Source organism: Pseudopipra pipra, chromosome 3 (assembly GCF_036250125.1).
Source record: "Pseudopipra pipra isolate bDixPip1 chromosome 3, bDixPip1.hap1, whole genome shotgun sequence".
NCBI lineage: Eukaryota > Metazoa > Chordata > Aves > Passeriformes > Pipridae > Pseudopipra > Pseudopipra pipra.
The window spans coordinates 98144388-98164019 of record NC_087551.1 but is presented as its reverse complement, the minus strand read 5'-3'; the positions used below and the strand labels follow the sequence as shown (position 1 = coordinate 98164019).

Here is a 19632-nt window from a genome sequence, read left to right as displayed (position 1 = left end):
TCATTACACACGAACACAAGGCCAGACCTCACTGCCATTTGGTATATCTTTAGAAGCAAAACTGTCATCTTATACCCCAATGAACTTGAGATACAACATTTCTAGTCAGTGCCATGAAAAGGACCACCACAAGGAAGGGTTGAGCCAGTTTCTTTACAGCCCTACTGAGAAAAGGAGTACTGCTGTGTCCTCTTGCTGTCAATGCAGTGTAGGCTGTGAATGAGTTTAGAGAAGCAAACATGCAACAGGAAGTTTTAGGGGTACACTAATTAGTTTACTTTCTTCAGACTAAGACCCATTTGAGAACACTTGTTGCTAACATAATCATCATGGCTAGGCTTCACAAACAAAGATTTGGGAAGGGTTCTACCCACATTTTTTAGAGGCACGCTGGTGGGTAAAAAGGCCAATACGAGATAGACAAGTCTGGTTGCAAAAGGCACAGCAGAAGGACTCCTCAGGTGGTATATTCTGCAAGGCACGATTCTTTCTGTGTTGTCTTTTCTCCTCCAGAGTGATCCTGCGTGCGTTCTCAAAAGCATCAGCAGCGTTATAGATGGTGTGTCTCCAGGCCTCCCAATTGGAGGCCAGAGTAGACCAATTATGTTGATCAATATGGCCAAGGCTGAGATGTTGTTTCAGGGAGTCCTTTTATCTTCTTTTCGGGGCTACTCTCTTGTGGCAGCTGGTGGCAAGTTCACCATAAAGCAAGATCTTAGGGAGGCAGTGGTCCTTCATCCTTGAGACATGCCCTGTCCAGCGCAGCTGTGTTCTCAGCAACATGGCCTCAATACTTGTGACTGCTGCTTGTTCTAGAACAGATGTATTGGTCACATAATCTGACCAGTGGATGTTTAGGATTTGTGCGGAAACAGCGTTGATGGAAGTGTTCTAAGAGACACAGGTGGTGGCGGTAGATGACCCATGATTTGGATCCATATAAAAGAGTAGACAGCACTATGACTCTGTAAACACTGATCTTTGTACTTTTCTTCAAGTGTTTATTTCGCCAAACTCTTCTATGAAGTTTTCCAAAAGCACTGTATGCCTTTGCTAACCTGTTGTCTATCTCTCCGTCAATTTTACCATCCGAGGAGATGAGGCTACCTAGGTAATTAAACTGCTGGACTGATTTGAGCTCTGATTGGCCAATGGTGATATGGGGATGATGGAAGACTTCCTGAGGTGCAGGTTGATAAAGAACTTCTGTCTTCTTTATGCTGACTTCCAGCCCAAAGAGCTCAGCAGCATCTGTAAAGCAGGATTTTAAACACTGCAGAGTTGCTTCTGTGTGGGCGACAAGGGTGGCATCATCAGTGTAAAGCAGCTCCTGGACAAGGTGATTTAAGGTCTTAGTGTGGGCCTTCAGTCGCCTTAGGTTGAATAGGCTTCCATCAGTACGATATCAAATGTAGATACTGTCTTGATCATCAAGGTCTGCCGTAGTGACCAGTGATAAAAAGGAGAGTTTGAAGCCCATCACTGCATATCACACCTTGCACTCTGGGTTTTGGGTATAACCAAAAAGACTCAGATTATTCTTTGTTTCCTGGCCTGCTTTTTTTTTTTTTTTTCCAAGTCGTATATGAAGCAATGAAAAGAGATCACAGGGAAACCCATCTCTGCTCATTATGCTTCCTGCTGTTTGGTGTGCAGCTACTCACATGAGGTATGTATTTGCATGCAGTTTTTTCCTTGCTTTGCCTATGACTAACCAGAGAGAGAGGAACTCCGAAGAGACTCGTTAAACCTATGAAAGCTGCCACAGTTTGTCACATGTGGCTCCACACACGTAAGCAGAGCATTGCTTTATAGTAAGCAGCAAGTCTCTCCTTCTGCAACAATAGTGTTTCATGTCACTGTTTTAGTCTCAAGAGAAGCTGCTATTAAATGGTAGATGTTAGTTTAATATTAATAATTGTCTTAACTTCATGCATCTACAGGTTTTCATCTAGTAAAAGGGAGCTATTCATTTTTCCTCATAAAAACAACATTCCTCTGAAGGGAATTTAACAGATGCAAGGAGGTTGATGGCAGGTGCAGCATAATGAAAGCAAGACACTTTGAACTGTCAGTGGCTCTCTAACTGCTCTTTGTATTACCCTGGCAGAGGTGTGCCTGCTCCAGTTCAAAACAGCTGCTCTCTCACAAGTGTACTCCTGGCTCCCATTCACCACCCTGCAAGGAAAAGCAGGGCTGCAGAAGGAGAAAAAATGTAGGAAAAAATATCTGGATCAGGTGAAAAACATCTGCCTGCACATCAGTATAGTTTAGAGCAGTCAAGAGAGCCTGTAATGTTTTATAGAGCTTGCATATTGTCATTTTTAAGGGGAAAGACTCAGAAAATGAAGATTCATTAATGCTGTAGCACTGGGTGTCAGGCGAATACCTCTTTCATCATTCAGCACACCACCGTGGGGAGCGCTGCTCTTCTGCAGAGTGTTCTCCGTTTTTCTCCAGTTAGTATTAAATTGGTGCTAGGGCTTCTGCCACTTCTCCAGGAAAAGATATTAATAGGTCTTAGCAGTAAGGGATGTTTCTTGCCAGCTAAACTGTAGAAAACCTTTCTCTCATTTTATCTTATTTTAATTATATTGCTAGTTTGTAAGGCATTAAGAGTCTCTCTTTGTGCTTGTTTTTCATATTCTTCACCTTCTTGTCATGTGAATGACACAGCATTGCCTATTTTCAACTCTGTCCACTTATTAGTCTTTTGAACATTTAATAATCAATTTTGTGCCTTTTTTTTTCTTCATAATTCCCTCATCTCAGTCCATATCTTTCTGGCTGAAACTTTCAGAACAGCCTGCAATATTAATAAAGACTGCATGACACTGTAGAAGAAGGGTTTCTTGACATAGGTTTGGGGAGACCTGTAAATCTCTTGTGGAAAAGTCATAAAGTAAACTATGCAGCTCATCTGAAATTACTGTTATTAAATCTTCATACAAAGGTTGCAAGATATATAATTTTAAGACTGGTGCAGAGGTCTTTTCTAATATTATTGTTTTTCTAGTACTATTTTTCTAATACTGTTCCTTCAAGCTTATTTTCCTTTCATTCTTAATTTGTCTTAGTCAATCAGCAGAGTTTTTTTTCCAGGAGAAGTTGATATCTTTTGACACTGTATATAGAAGCCCTTCTGTTCTGCCATGTTCTTTTTTATCCATGTGATTACACAGTGAACGGGGCTGCCTTTCCTGAGGCAGATGCTGGAGCTTCTCTACTGTGGTCAGGAGAAACAGGGACTCTTGAAGACAAGATTGTAACCACTTTATGCAGTTGTATGTGCAATAGTCTAACCTTGTCCCCTTCTAGATGACAGGAGAATACCTGGGAGGATGCAATTGCCATTGTATTTTACTATTTGTTAAGATTTAAAGAGAAAACAAAATATTCTAAGTGACTACTAAAGGTTGTTTCACTTCTGTTGTGAAATGCCATATTTATTAGAACGGGAGAAAAGTTAGGGCCATGGAACTTATCCTTCTATTTGGCTATGTGACAGGAGGTTGTGTCAAGGTGGGCATCAGTCTCTTCTCCCAAGTAACAAGTGACAAGACGAGAGGAAATGTTCTCGAGTTGCACCAGGAGAGATTTTGATTAGATCTTAGGAAAAAATATCTGCACTGAAAGGGTGGTCAGGCACTGAAACAGGCTGCCCAGGGAAGCGGAGGAAGTGTTCAAAATGTGTATGGATATCATGCTTGGGGATATGGTTTAATGGTGGACACAGTGGTCATGGGTTAACAGTTGGACTCGATGATCTTAGAGGTATTTTCCAACCTTATAGATTCTATGATTCTGTGAGGACATACTCTATCTTTAAATAATTAATTGAGAAAATATTGCCAAAACAGATTATACCTAAATTATCAGTATATAATATGAGATCTGTTTCTCAACTATCTCTCTTCCTACTGAAGATGTAGTGCATTCCTGTAAGATCTTAACCGAGAAAGGGGCATATGCCCTGGAGCACACTGTTTTTAATCAAGAATGATTTTGAGTATCTTGCAAAATAAAGTTTTACACTACTGATTTAACTTCTGCATTGTATATATTTTGAAATACATATTTGACTGCCTTTCATATGAAGTAATAGACCATACTACATAGGCTTATTGATATGCTTCATTCAAGACATGGTGGCCCCAACTCAATAAAGCACTTTAACCATGTGCTTAAAATTAAATATATGCTTGAGTATATTACTGAAAATTCACCCACAGAAAGGTTTTACTGAACAAATGTGGCTTTAGGCATATTTCTGAGTACTCTGCTGAATTGCAACTTGTGAGCCCTATTACATTGTGAATTGAATGGAGTCACTCAAAGTGTATAAAATTAAGCATGTTTATGACATGTTTATGGTTTTGCAGGATCAGTACTTCATATCTGGGAGCACATGAGGAGCTCTTTAATAATGAAGGGGTTCAGAACTGGTCCTTTTAAGTGGCAGTTTTAATAAAAAAATCAAAATAAAAAGCATAAATTGCAGAGTAATGATGTTAGTTCAGTTCCCTAAGGCAAGCCTTACATCATCATGTTTGTATACAGTAAAAAACCTACAGAGAAAAAAAATCCAGACCAATAAATGGATTATAGAAATGAGTTTGGTAATGAAACTTTACACAGCAAGATATTTGCCAGTGAAGTCAAGACATGCATGGCTGAAACACTGTTTAAAAAAAGGTTATTCAGTCTGCCTAATATTTCACTGGCCTTTGAAACATTCATTTACATAAATATGTTTTCTTATGGCTCCCTTGAAGGCGGGATTTATCATTTGCATGCTGAAGATTCATGTTGGTACTCTTCTTAAGAAAATTTTCCTGCAACATGAAGGAAATCAAGTTACCAGCAAAACAATAAGGCAGCTCAGAGTGAGCTGAATATTCATATTTTGTCTTAAAGCATGAAAAAGCTTACAGGTCTGAAGTTTTAAGTTTCTGTGTTAAAAAACTCGAGGTCCCAGGCATACAATGACTTCCACTCATATGAAGCATGAACTGATACAGTGAACCTTGTAGATCAATCACGTTTTTATCAGCCTTCTCCTCTTCATCCACTTGCAGAGTGGATTTAAGCTATTCCTGTGTGATACAAAATTCAGTGCATTTAGCAGACCAGAGGAAATTTAGATAAAACTTCTTTTTTACAGACAACTTACATACTGAATGAAGCTGGTCCCATCACATGGTTTGAGTCAAATACCTGTAGTGCCCTGGCTTGTTTTCTAAGCAGTCAGTGCTCTTCCGTGAAGAACATCAAGTACCACAAAGTGACAAAGGTGAAGGCTCAAGTAGCTGCTGCACTAGCCATCCAGGCTTCTAGGAAACATCCACACAGACAAGGAAACTATGCTGCAGGCTCCAGGCCTGAGGTCAAAGATGCGTCATTAGAAGCATCATTTCCTGATATTAAAGGCTCCAAATCATTAGTCTTTTAATACATAATATCAATAGCTGTAATGAAAAATGCACATGATGCAGAGAATCCCCTGAATCTTAATGTACTCTCTGCCACTGGAAGCATAATGCAATATATGTATCAGCTAATCTGGAGAAAAACGACAGGTCAAATGGTGAAAATGGGGAGGAAGGCAGTGCCTAAAACTCTGATTCTGGTGTATGAATGCAAATTGCCCCATTCCTGGGGTCAGCACAAGCAGTGCCTCTGGAAATATAGTGAAATGGAGTGTGAGTGGGATTTCTGCAGAATGCATGGTTGTTCTGGCTCCTGCACAGTGAGATGTTTCACACTGTGCACAGCAGATGGGAGCTGGGAAGTTCGGCCCAGGCATTGAAGCTTGCATACATACATGGAAAAAAAACAACCCCAAACACATTTTGTGTGTGTGTCATCAGGCTCTGGCAGAGCTGCTGCTGGTAGCCCCTCCCTGGGCTGTATCTCGGTTCATGTGCACTTCAGCATCCTCGCATGCCCCTGGCACATCATGTGAGCACAGCCCCTCTGCCGGCACATGGATGCTCCCAATCAAGTGGGAGCATCAAGTGATACTAAACTTTCAGGGCAACTGCTGAGCCCTTTTTTTGCTCTCCAGCAGACCACCTTTTCCCAGTGCATGGATATTGTGGGCATACTCAGTTTAAAAGTAATTTTCTAAGGCTACCCAGTCATTGAAAGTAAGCAGAAAATTTATCTGGGTTCAAAAAAATAAGTTGTCTTTTCAAATTGTAGCAGCAGATGTAGCTGTGAATAACAACAGACTGATAAAATCCTATACCCCTTGTTCTGCTTCAGTTTCTTCTCCACTTTTTTTAAGTTCTCAACAGGATGTGTGGATGATCTTCAAGCGAGATGGAGATCCTCCTCCTGTGTCAGATTTTCTGAGTCACAAATCCATCACATTCAGAGACAGCACCAACAACATCTTAATTTCTTCACCCTTTTGAGCTTTTATATTGCCCAGTTCAGAAGCTTGGAAAAGTTGGTTATGCACAGGATAAGGCAGCCTCAACTAAAGCTAGCAGTGCCTAACCCCTCTCTATTATTCATGATCAAGAACAGTGTTTCCTAAACATTAACATAATCTTAAAAGGTACACTTTGTCTTTTTTGAAAAAATTCCACTGACTCTGTTGTTGCAGTGATTTCCATTTAGGATAAAATAAAAGACTAAATTAAATTTCATTTATTACTTTTATTTCCTCCTCTCCTTTCCCTGTTTCTGTTTGTTTGCTCAAGTGTTTAATATGTCTCAATTTTTTAAAGTAAATCTATTTTTGCAGGTTTTTGCAGGCAATGTACAGCAATCTGTACAGCATTGGTGTGGGAGAGAAATAACTTGGTTTTGGTTGTATATAGCTGCCTGTATAAATGAGGACATTTCTTGATGCAATGATATCATTAGGTTAGTCAGAATCTCTAAATTGTAAACCAACAGAAACCCCAAATATGTACCTGCAGACAAAAAACTACGTTAATTTTCATTGAGAGGCTGGTTTCTGGAAAGATGGCCATGAATGCACAGATCAAAAAGTGCTTTTTGAACCAATCTCTTCAAAAGTTGTTTCTACCCAGATGCCCATGAGAATCTGAAATATACTGACACATATGGGTTTACTTCAGCTCTTGCTTCTCTACAAGGCTAGTGTGAGAAATGTTGTAGTTCCAGGGAAGGCTTTAAATATTCCTATTTTTCACTGCAAGAAGCATTACTACTGATCCATCTACTGATCCATCACATGAGCTAAGATTTCTCAACTCATTTCTAGCCCAATTTAGCAGGCATACAACTGGATAATTGGGGCAAGTTCTAGACTCTTTTCTGAACAAAACCATAACTCCCTGAGCATCTCCCTTCCCACAGCAGTTAACTCAGCCTCGTCCCTAGGCAGGAAGCTGCATCCCAGCATTCAAGTGCTGCTCTGGGGTTTTTGAAGCATAATAGAGTTTTAGGCCTCTGAGGGGAGGATGAGGAAGGCTTGGAGGAGAAGGTCAGAGATTCCTAAATTAAGGCTTTTTGTTTTCTTCTTGACAAATGAAGAGTGAGAGGCACCACTAGAAGGCAATTCAGACCTCAAGAGGCTGAAAGCATCCCTGGAGCTGCTTCTTCCACACTTCATTCACTGCAGAAAGAGCCCAAGGTGATGAGGCTCCTGTTTGGGCGCTTAAGATAAGAGCTTAAAATTAGGTAGCCTGATCTCTCTCCTTTACATCACCACAAATCCCCTATTTTGCCCTTTGGTACAGCTTGCACAGGGTGGCTCATTAACACAATATTGATGTTCTCTGATGAGTGAGGAGGCCAATAAGAGCAGTGCTCAGTGTGAAGTATTTCACCTGTTTGATACCTGTTTTTTCCTTAATTATCTCAATGGTGCAGTGTGTTTTCCTATCCCAGTGACATTCAGTTGCTTGTATTGTTAATTTTGGCTTTGTAGCTTGCATCTAGATTACCATTTGTGTGTCCCCAAAGTGGTATCAGTTGCCTGAAATCTTGATTCCTCAGTGTTGTGTGGCTTGCAGAAATGTCAGCTGGTCCAAGGGAGCGGTTTTAAAAGAAACAGAGCTGATCTGACATTCTTCAAAGGGAAGCCTAGGAGACTCATCTCTGCACCTGGATTTGTTATATACACCGAGCAATGGGAAGAGTGCTATGAATGCTGTCACTCGAGCAGTGAAGAGGGACAGGCAGCCATGTCAAAAATGACAATGTTTCTTTTACTAGTCTTGCAAAAGATGTCTGCAGTGATGTGACTGCAGATGACATCAAACAACATAAGTGGCTGGTTTCTGCAGTAGATTGAAATTCATCCAGTTCCCTGTGTTCGCTGTGATGACTTTCAATGCTAATTCTCAGTGAGTGAGGCATGAAATATATTCACAGGCTATACACAGTTAGGATACTTTTAAGTTATTTGAGGTACCTGTGATATAAACATCTGTGCCTCTTGCTTTTGTGCATTTTCTCCTGCGTTTCAAGTACACAGTCAAAGAAACACTGGAAAAGGGGAGAACAAGTTTGCTGATCTAGTTCTTTTTCTTTTTTAAAGAAATGAGTGCCTCATTGTCTAAGTAGAGGAAAACATGAGATAGAAGCACACTTTCATCTTCACCAACAAGGAAGAAATCAGTTGAATTGATGCAAATGAGGTGTTTTTGAAAGTGATCCCCAAAGCCTGCTGTATTCGCTAAGCAAAACTGTGGGTTGCTTAAGCTTTCATTTGGAAATCTAAATAATGTTAGATAGTGTAAAAGACGAAAAAGTTTTAGCTTGAGTTTTACTGCATGACTGTAATGCTCTTTGAAAATGAAGCTAAAGCCAGCATTCAGCACTTATACTGTCCTGCAGCTGCAGCAGCCTGTGTGCTTCACTGTATTTTAAGAGTGTGCTTCTCAGTCCTGATGACCCTCTGCTTTTCCTAGGGTTACCTGAAAGAGAGAGGCTGCAAAATGCAGGGAGGTAGGAGGGAAAACTTCCTGTCTGTGCAGGTCATGAGAATCTGGTGACAAGAACTACTCCCTGGAATCTGTAGAACAGGAGAACTGGAAGGACAGTCTGCAGTGCATCAAGTCTAATCCCAGGCAGGTGGAGTTATAGTTGTATAAATAAAAAGGGATCTCTTCTTCAGTATAAACTGCTACTAAATCTTTTTTTAAATCACACATAATTTTTTCCTTTTCCATACATGACACTCAGTATCTGCATTTTGTATTAGCTCCTTTGCTAGATACTCTGCTTTTACAGTCAGCTAGAAAGAAAGAGAGACATATTCCTGTCATGAATTTTGGATTTCAGTCTCAGTTCTAATGGCTTTTTCACATAAAAGACATATATAACTGCAACAGCAAGGGGATGGCACTCTTCCCTTTCTCAAGGAGAAGATCCACAGAGTAGTGTGTAACCTCTCTTCCTGACTGCTCACCTTGAATTCTGGGGTCTGTATAATGGAATAGCTTTTATAGGATAGGGTGAGAATATCGTCACCTTGGAACAGATTACCAGATGAGAAAAAATAATTTAAATAAAGGAAAAAGAGGTAAATCCAGGACTCTTGCAATCTGGCTGTGCATCCTTCCCACTGAGCTACCTAACTCACAGGCTGTGGTGGTTTCTCTTGCAGAATATACCACCTAAGGGGTCTTTCTGCTGTGCCTTTTGCAACCACTCTTGTCTATCTCGTATTGGCCTTTTTAGCCACCAGCGCGCTTGTAACAAACATGGGTAGAGCCCTTCCCAAATCTTTGTTCACGAAGCCTAGCCATGACCCCAGAGGTCAGCACAGTCAGAGTTTTACCCTGTCTTGCCAGCTGGAGCTGCCAGTGGGGTGTTGCGTCAGCTCCTTGGCACCTTCATGACCTGTCAGGATGGTGGCAGTTCAGCCTCGTGCCCTGGGCTGCAACCTACAGCACCCAAGCCACAAACACCTGACTGTAGGCTCCTCAGGGTTGGGAGCACCTGAGAGACCTGCCAAGGCTGGTGAAGCAGTGTTGGAATGTTGAACCATCTGGTGGTCTTGGGCTTCTACACTCGTAATAGTCTAACAGCGGGATGGGGGTTGAGATGGTTCGGGGACGCAGTCTGCTGGGAGGACTCCAACAAAACCTGCTGGATGGAGCCTCTCAGGGAAGAGCCAGTGGTTTCTGGATCTTCCATGGGTGCAAGCACATAAGAGGTGTTTTCCTCCATCAATGCTGAGGCACCTTTGGGTGTAGAAGGAAGCAGAATTATGGATACTTGTGTGGGGATTCATCTCGTCTACCTTTAGATGTTTGTTCCGTGACTGTATGTATACAAGCTTGTTACGTCAGGCTCCCATTGATGAAAAATAGGCCCTGTTGGGATATAATTCATCAGACTGATGTTTTCAGCATCTTAGGAGCTTTTTAAAATTTTACTATGAGTTTCCTCTATGTTGGTATGTTTATTTGTGATACCTAATTATTGCTGTCTTCTGACAAAGCTGTAGTAAGAACAGTGTCCTCCCTTTTTAAAAATTAATTTCCCCAGATATCTGTTTCATAAAAGAGTTGTAAGGAGAAAAAACCAAAAAGATTTAAAGTTTCTCTCTTATCAAATGCCAGGAAATACAGAAGGGAAGTAGAGCTGAATTTAGATGGATCCAGAGGCTCTACATATTTGTGACCGGAAACACTGGCCATTTGCTCATTAATACCTCTTCAGCATTCAATAAAACAGAATAAAGGCTTTTATTTTATTAAATATTAATTAACCTTTTCATATTTTTAGGGAAGGCTATAGGAATAAAGCATTGATGGAGGGAGCTAACAGAAGGGATAACAGTAAATGAGACACAATTTTCCTGATTTCTAGAAAAAGCTCTCCTGGCTTTACGCTACCACTTTATCTAATTATGTCTGATTTTTTTCAACAACAAAACATATAGAGAAAGAAAAAGAGAAGAAAGCACAAACAGCTTGGCTCTTTGGAAAAAAAAATTCTCACTGAAAGCAATTTTCCCCCCTCTTTGTTTACTGGTGAAGGTGAAGCAGTAACTCAACATGCAGGTACAGATGTGATAATTTACTTGTCAGTTAGGTGGTGGAAAAATCACTCTTAATGATAATTGTTGTATTAAGGTTGGGTTTTTTTCTTTTTTTAAAAACATGAAGGCAGTTGACTATTCTTTTTCAACAGTGCACTCTACTGTTTTTTATTCTTGGCCCCTATCATCATACATTTATTTTTTCAGAGAGGGATATATCGTGTTCTATCATTCAGCACAAAGGCTATTTGTGGTCCTGAGTCGGGTCTTCTCTATCCACTTGGCAATGCTATTCCCTGTTGTTAAGGATGTGGAGATAGAAAATGTACTTATGATTCTGTATAATTTACTTGTTGAGAGAATCAACCCTTACCTTTCTTTAGGTGTTCGTTTCTGAAATGCAGTAGATCATAATCTTAATTAGTTTTTATATTACTTTTTTAGCACATCTATTGAACTTGTAGACATGATGCATTTAGGTGATTTAGTTGTGTGTTTTAAGCATTCAAAATTAAAGTTAAGGGGAGCTACTTCTTTGGAAAGATGGTGGTTATTTAGTTCAACCGGTTAGAGAAAAAGCACATTTTCTTTTTTGTTTGTTTATTGGTTTCTGGTGATAAGGTTGGTGTGCAGTTGACATAAATGGGAACCATGCAAATTAATTTGTTTTGAAAACCTGAAAATTCAGATGATGCAGCAGAAATGGGATGAGGTACAAAGTAGCCATCGCAGGTAAGAACAGAATGAAAGCTTCTATGCAATTGACAGGAACGCAGGCAAAGATTGTGACTATCATAAGGAGATCTACATACTAAGGTGAAACACACCCATTTACAACAGAGGGGAGTTCTTCAGTTCTAATTAAGCAAATAAACTAAAATAGAAAGGAACATTCTGTTATACATCAGTACATGCAGGAAGCTTAGTGAACAAGACCCTGGCCTCCTGTCTTAGCTTCTTCCCATAACTCTGACCAATAAATGTCCATGAAGAATTCAAATACCAAACAAGCTTTTTTATTAAAAGACCTGTAAAGGACAGGACTTGATGTTAAGTGCAATTAGCGAGGGAGATGCCATCGCTGACAACTTACTTGTCATGAACACACAAGTGCCTGTCACATGTATAATCTGCCTGGCAATTCTCAACGCTTTTAACTGCTGATGTTCCACCTAGCTCTCTAGATATTCAGGTTTTTGCCAGCCCCTCTACAACCAATCACCTGAGTGCAGGTCAAATTACAGTGCAACTACCTACCTCCATCTACTGCACCCCCAGAGCAGATGAAGCATGCAGAACCAACTATTATAATGTGGGTACAAGCAGTAAGATTTACACCAGGAGATAAGAATGGAAGGAAAATATGTGCTTCAGGGGAAGGGACATGGGAGATTGAGCTGGAGATCATTTTCCTGTTCCTATTGCTACCAGTGAGTTGGGCAGCACAAGGACTTAACTTGCTGTTGTCCTACAGAAGCAGCTGCGACCCCAGAAATGCTAATGCTTCTCCAAAAAAACAGCAATAACCTGTTTCTTCATGGCTGTAGTGTAGCTCAGGTATGGGAGGGTTGCAACAATCTGGTCATCCTCAGCAATTTGTTGTCTTATTTAACCAAATCCCTTGGTATCAGCATGACCAGACTGCAGGCCTTTCCTGCCCAAAATGAGCAGTTTGCATTTGCTTAGGGATATCACTATCTAGTCATATTTTAATGATGCAGCTTTCATAAGGCTGGATTTTCCTTTTGTCTTTTGTCTTTCTTCTGACATAGCAGAGCCCTTCAGAGTGTATTAGCCCTCACAGCAAGACTCTCACAGAAGGAAAGGCAAAAACAACTTCCAAAATTTGGCAGTACTTGAAATAATTTCTTTATTAAGCATATTATAACAATTGCTTTTCCTTTTTACGGGTTCTTTTGTCATTTCTGTATATCCTCAAAACCACTTTATATGAAGTTTTGCTGGGAAAAAAAAAAAATACAGGCAAAATAGCCTTTGTGAATTAGGAAGTTTTTAGTATTATTTTTCCTTTTCCACCAACAGAGGGAGTACATTTATCTTTCCCCTCCATAGCTTTTGGCCATACGGCTTGGTTAGTGAGACCAGTAACTTTGCTGTGAGTGTTGCACTTGTTAGGGCAGGAGGTCAGTCAGGTCTCAGCTTGCAGTCGTTACAAAATCATGGGGCAGTATAAACTGCGTAAGATTAAATCAGAATAGCTGGTGCTGCTGGCTGAATGGGTCTTGCACCAATTACGAGCTGCATATTAAAATTTTGCAATGTGGTGCACTCCCTTAAGGACTAGTGATGAGATCTGTTAATCGCATTAAATTACCTACTGGTAACTGCACCATTAATGCATGTCAGCACCACTCCTGACAGGGCTGGCTTGAGGGGTTTTTACTGCCGTAGGCAAACTGGAAAGTGTGTGCTGTTCTTAGCCACATTTACTTCCACTGTAAACAGTCAAAACAGTCAGTTGAATCTAGGTCTCAATTTTAAATTATACACTGGTGACTTATTTAAGTAATTAGGGCCATATTATCCACCTCAACAGCTGAAAAATGTTTATGAAGAGGAGTCTTCATAAGAATAATTACATTTCTTTCCTGATCTCTCCTTGACCATGAAGTACTTGTGCAATTGCACTGCTTAGTGGGGATTTGGAAAATGCAAAAAGAGTGAGGCTGGGAAACAACAGATATTTGTTGCCCAAGGCCATGTGCTCTCTGTGGCATCAGGGAAATCCTGAAAAAGTTAACACTGAGTACGTCAGTGCTCTCTATCCCAAATTCTTCTCTGTGTCATTTTCAGTCTCCCAAACTACTATTAGACCTCCTCAAATTCCTTACTTCTAATCAAAATTATACTTCTATTTAACTATTACCCTTCATCACATGTTTGCAAAGTTGTTGCCATCATTTTGATTTGAAATCATAATGTCCCCCCCAAAAAAACCAGCCTCCCCTTTCTTGCACAAATCTATTTCGTGTTGCAAACTCACCAGTGCATGTGGAGATAGTACACTCGTGTTGGCTGGGCAGCTTGGCTTTGCAGCCTTTGGTGTTAAATTTGCTGGTCTATCCTTCTGGCAGTATGGGATATATCTCTGAATTCCTATGAGCCAAAGTTGACCATAAGGTTCTTTTGGTTACTGTGCATAAGGGAATGCAGATTTGTTGACTCTGTGCATGTAAGCTTTATGTCCTGCCGAGTTTCCCTCTGGATATCAAGCTGTGTGTGAGAAGAGGTTCGTATGCCCTCATCTTCTGTCCTGCCCTCAGTTCTGTTGCTTGCTACATAGGGAGTGTGAGGAAATATGAGTGGAGGAAATGTCTTATGGTAGGATAAAAATCAGAATCAATGTATGTGAAGTGAAAATTTGTTTAATACGATCTGAGTTATACCTGAGTAGGAATTAGACTATCTGATATAGCTAAAAATACCCCAGGAATTTCAGCCCCATTTTTCTTCTCTGCAGTCAAAATATCTAAATTTATTTGAATCAGAAAGTTGAAACAATCAATTCATACATAATGCAATACTTTAAAAATTAGGATTTTAATTGAAATTAATTATTTCTGCAGTCCCAGGTTGAAATACTTTATTTCAGTGCATTGAATCAAGTTGAAATATTTGATGCATAATAACTCATCAAGTTCCAAAGAAAAGCTTTATGGGTATTGTACTTTGCTCATCATATTTTACCCTGCGTTACAGGAAGGGCTAATTTGCTATAGTATATTTACCATCAGAGTTGCAAGCCATGTGACTCAGAGTTTCCTGCATGACTTGCCCATAGGAGAAGATACAGAGCACCACAACCAGCCCAGGAAGTTCATGAGAAATCATGGAGTTAGGTAGCATCTGCATCACAGTGCCAGTGGGATTCCCATGAGGTGGTGAGCAGATGCAACTTGACATCACTGTGATTCAAATGAAACATTCCTGCTCAATAGACCAAAGCATTTTGTTTTAGTGGGACCACTCAGGAAGAAATAACTTTGTTTTTATTTTCTCAGTTTTGGTGGAATCATTTTTTCCTATGCAGTTAACATAAATCATTTAACAAAAATTTTCCTGAAAATACTAATATTTGCATTGCAAAAGTGCGTGTATGTGTGTATATACCTATACCTATATGTATACGTATATATACCTAAAAATTGAGGGAAGCTTGCATATGTTCCTCTTCATTTTCATTTAACTGGGATGTTTGGCTGCATTTTAGAAACAAGGGAGAGATATCACCCCAGAAATGAAACTTAGACAAAAGGGTTACTTGCAGTTAAGAACATCACCTTCTTTTTATTTGCCTTTTTTTAAAAAAATTGTGACTGTGTCACCTTGAAAAGTGAGGTGACTGTGTGGTACAAAATATGCATTAGAAAGTGCATGGTCTGAAGGACCGGCTGGCTCAAGAGATCAGTAATATAATGTGGGACCTTTCACTCCTTAGTCACCAGTCTGAATCTGGCATAGGTGAATAATAAAAACACAAATCTCTCTGCAGCTGACAGCCATTTGGATGAATAAATAAATTGAGCTGATAATGTCAATATAATTTGGTGGAAAAAAATCCCACATCTGTGCAATAATTAACATGCTTTGGGGGTATCTCAGCAAACAGAGTAAAACATGAAAGGGCACAAGGATTGAAAATAGCGGAGGGTTGTATTTCTGTAATATTTCCCATTCTGAATTACACTGAAGCTTTTTTAAAATTTAGTAACTTCAATATGTTCCAATGCATATGTGCCTGCAAATGCAAGAAATCAGGGTCTGCTTAAATGCTCGATAAAGACACCACAAACACTGAATTTGGTCGTGTTTATAATTTCCTAAAGAGAGAGTTCTGTGGCTCTGCTTGAAATACAGGAATGCAGGGGAGCAAGGTGCTGAACCAGCTCCAGGACTCTTCCCACGGTTACTTGGCAACATGGCCCTGGCTCTCCCTTCTCGCCACAGTCCCCAGGACCTGCTTTTGGTTGGGGTTAATTAGATGATGCTCAGTGCATTCCCTGGCTAAGGCTAAAGTCTTCTGGGAGCTTTCTTGTGGCCTAAGGCTGAACTCACAATATCTATGCTAATGAATTAATGGGAACAAGCAAGAAAAGGGTTAGTTACAGAAAACTATCTGTCTTTTTAACCCCTATGTGAGCCAGTGTTCACATAAGGCTGCCAAACTCTGAAGCCTTGCTGGACATGAGCTGGCTTCCCATGGACCCACTTGGACGTATCCACATTGCACTCCCCAGCAGGCTGGTTCCAGCAACATGATGTGGAGGCACCCGAGTGCTGGCTCTGGAAGCTGTACAGAAGTATTTATGTAGAGCTTAAGCTAATAAGCTCTGCCAGACCTGGGCTAGCCTGAATAGAGCCAGTATGGATGTCTGCAGTTGTGGCACCTTTTATCAGCAAACTGGATAATCTTCCAGGGATAATGGAGAGCTGACTGTATATTGAATGCTTGTTTGCAAAGAAAATTATGTGTTAGGGTTTTGACTCTAAAACATCACTGTATTAAAGTCAGACAGCTGACAAGATTTCTTCTCCTATCTGTCTTATGGCCTCCTTCTCAGAGGTTGCTGCCCCTGTGACGGGGTGGCTTAAAAGCTCATGAAGCAGCTTCTAAGTAGTTTATAACATGTTGTGGTACGTTTTTTTTCTGAAGTGATGAAGTAATAAATAGTATTTATGGCAGAACTTTCTATAAGCCAGGAGACTGATTCAGACACCTTGGACCCTTCCCATTCTGTTTTCTGGAGGTATGCCAGGTTTTTTGATTGAGTTGTTAGAGGGGGAAATATTGTCTTCTTTCTGGCTGCATTCACTCTAAGTGCCTAACTGTGGTTGCAGAGAGGATGATGAACATATTCTTACATCCACCCCAAACTTTGACTGTTTAGGATCTCTCTGGATGAACACATCACAGACTTGACATTTGTGAACCAGTGCTCCAAGGGGAGGAACCATCAAAATATGATACATGGGAAGAGCTTTCAGAGAAGTAATCCAGACATAACAAATATGTAATAGTTGAAAGGATAGGAGAGGAAACTAGGAAAACCAGCTTCAAATGTTCTGTCTTGGATGTTTTTAAGTCACAGACATGACTAAGAGCAAGTGCACATGTTCATATACATGTGGTTGTGTAAGCATTTCTAGAAGGGCCAGAAAAAGTAATATTTAAATTCAGTAATTAAAAAAACCATGCTGAAATTACAATATATCCTGAAGTTCTCTATTGGTATGATATGGCAGTCAGGGAAGATCACATATTTAAATGTGGGATGAAAAATGAGCTGACAACAAGTACAGAAATTAATAAATTATAATTTTATTCTATTTAAATTTAAACCTATATATGGAGTTAGTTTCTCACAACAAAAAGATCAAAACCAAAATTAAAAGTTTGTCTCAACAGTTCTCAGGGCCTTTGTGCTTTTAAAAAGCGGGTGGAAAAATTTTTGCACAGTCTTTGGTGGATGATGCCTCTTTGTCTGTTGCTGCTGGTCATGGCAAAGGATTAGGCATGAAATTTTATGGCAGAAGATTCTGTGCTACAGTCTATCTCCACACCATCTGAACACAAGGCTTTGCACCTATTTTTCAGTGGAGCTGTGTATTAAGCTGTAATGTTTTACTCCCTTATGTACGGAAGGGAATGCAGATTTTTCCTCTAGCTTTAAGGTGGCGAGTACCGGTGCTTACAATAGGGTCCCAGATGATACTGTGATTTGTTTGTCCCCCCCCACTTCCTGAACTAAGTAGGAGTCCTTGCATCCCTTGGTATGCAGATGGTGAAAGTCATAGTGTCTTTCTACCTCTGCAGACATCACAAGGCACAATTAACTTTGTATCTTCATCTGTGAAAAATCTAATTCTAAGTATGTATTTTCCATTTCCGTTTTTAATAATGCAATCTGTGAAAGAAGACATCAGAATGGAAATTGCCCTAGAAAATGTTTTATTATATGTGTCATGTATGTCATGTGACTGACTCTTTTGTCTATTTGCAGCTTTCATACTTACATGAAATTTCAACATTAAGGACCTGATTCTCACAAACACCAATGCCCTTTAGGAGTATTCTGATGCCCACCCATGTTACAGTCTTTTCACAATGAGAAAAGTTTAAGTGGACTCACAATAAACAAAAATATGACTCAAATGTTGGTATCTTTTCAAGTCATTGGAGAATAGACACAGTATTGGTTTAATAGTCCCATTTTCTTCAAGGTAGTAACAAAGTATGTATAAAAACCTATTGATAATTGAGAGGCAGCAGAGTTTATGTTATTTGGCTTTAATTAATATTCTAAACCTGGTGTGTGTTTATCAGGCTATTACAGAAACTGTTTCCTTACTACTTTCTTTAATTCCAACTGTTGAAGTATGGATACTCTCACAACACCAGGCTGAAGTCCCCACTGTGCCCTGATGTGTACAAACCTGGAGCAGTTCCACGTGTTCTTCCTGAAAGTACTTTGGGTTGTTCGGTGGGTCGTGTTTCCTGGAATTAATGGTTGGGATGCTGGACCTCAAATATTTCCCTTTGGCAGATACTGGTTTTCGTCTTTATGAGCCTGTTAAGGCAATTACAACCAAAACATTATGGAATATGCTCTCCATCTGAAAATCTATACTAATAATTTTATTATATGCTATGTGAATATTTTCAGGATGTAGAAGAACCATCTCTAAAAAAACCCACCTTAATTAATTAGGAACATCACATTCTCAGTAAAACTACACAAAGGTGTATAAAGTACTGGAATTGATGGAGCTGGATTTCCTGTATTTTTCTCCATTATGACAGCTACAGCAAAAGTCTGTCGCCTGAAACTCTTCTCTATACCATTGTGGACTCATCTACACTGCAGAAAGATCCTCTTAGAAGGTGTCCTAAGGGATCACCTTAAGCTTCTACACAGAAATTAGCTTTGCCTTGGTCTTAGGCCAACCCCAAGGACAGTCTTGCTGGTATTTAACACAGATAGAAGCTTCTTCAGACTCCAGGACTCCCTGCTTGATAATATAAATGAAGTCAATACATTTTACAGGATCTGAAAATTTATTAAGTGCTGCTGTGGCCCAAATACGGTTTTAATGTAACAGTTAAAACAAAATCAATGAAAAAAGTTCCATTGGATTCAATGAAGATTGTTCCAATCTCCTGAAGTTTCAGTGTAAGCGTAGATGCATGGAAGCCTATTGCTATGAAGTGAGAGTCTGTGCATTACTCAGCTGAAGCAACCTACAATGGTTCTGCTGTCACTGCTCTGCAGAATCTTTTTTTCAAAGCTGAATATGAGGACAGTTGTGCAAGTTGTGTTCAGTCTCATCACTGGATTAATCACTTAATAAATGGAACAGTTTATTATGTCTACATAGGGATTTTTCTGCTATTTTTCTGCAAAAATTCCCAAGTGGAGACCATCACTTTCTTATGGCATAAACCAACTCTGTGCTACACTCTTAGATTTTCAAAAGGTGTGGGGTTTGGTCAAAGGAAGGACCACAAGTTCTGCACAGAAAAAAGGTGTGTAAAGTGAGAAGAACCCATGTGACAGATATGGAGCAAACAGAAACCCTCCAGTTCCAATGTTTCTGATGCCTGAGAAACTAACAAACAGTGAGATTCAGGTGCAAGG

General features: G+C 39.9%; 1 long non-coding RNA gene across 2 annotated transcripts in view; it reads right to left on the bottom strand.

Annotated features, from left to right (window-relative positions):
* The window catches only part of LOC135412067 (uncharacterized), a 107774-nt gene that overhangs the window by 33912 nt on the left and 54230 nt on the right, over positions 1-19632 (bottom strand). For both annotated transcript variants that reach the window (XR_010429483.1, XR_010429484.1), the window contains exon 6: positions 18431-18564. This is a non-coding gene — a long non-coding RNA (uncharacterized LOC135412067). The remainder of the gene's footprint in view (positions 1-18430; positions 18565-19632) is intronic.